Source organism: Lupinus angustifolius, chromosome LG12 (assembly GCF_001865875.1).
Source record: "Lupinus angustifolius cultivar Tanjil chromosome LG12, LupAngTanjil_v1.0, whole genome shotgun sequence".
Lineage (NCBI taxonomy): Eukaryota > Viridiplantae > Streptophyta > Magnoliopsida > Fabales > Fabaceae > Lupinus > Lupinus angustifolius.
Genome location: NC_032020.1, coordinates 6,977,110 through 6,977,434, shown reverse-complemented (window position 1 = coordinate 6,977,434; position 325 = coordinate 6,977,110).

Genomic DNA, 325 nt, shown 5'->3' with positions numbered 1-325 from the left:
CAATTATGTAAAATAAATAGAAGATAAAAATAAGGGCCTAAATATTCCTTAAGAGCTTACGCGCGAAAATTTCAAATTCAACTCGTAATCAGAATTAGTTCACTTCTCCTTTGAGGATCATATCTCTTTTTGGTGCATCACTAATTTTGATTTACAAAAGTTAATTGTTACGAAATTATTTTGTTGTTTATTTAATCATTATCATCAATTTTTGTATCTACTCACAAAAGGAATTCATATAATGTAGCAATGCTTTCTTTGAATTATCATTAATACACAAAAATCTTACCAATTTCGAATTGTTTTATTTATGTATGATGAACAC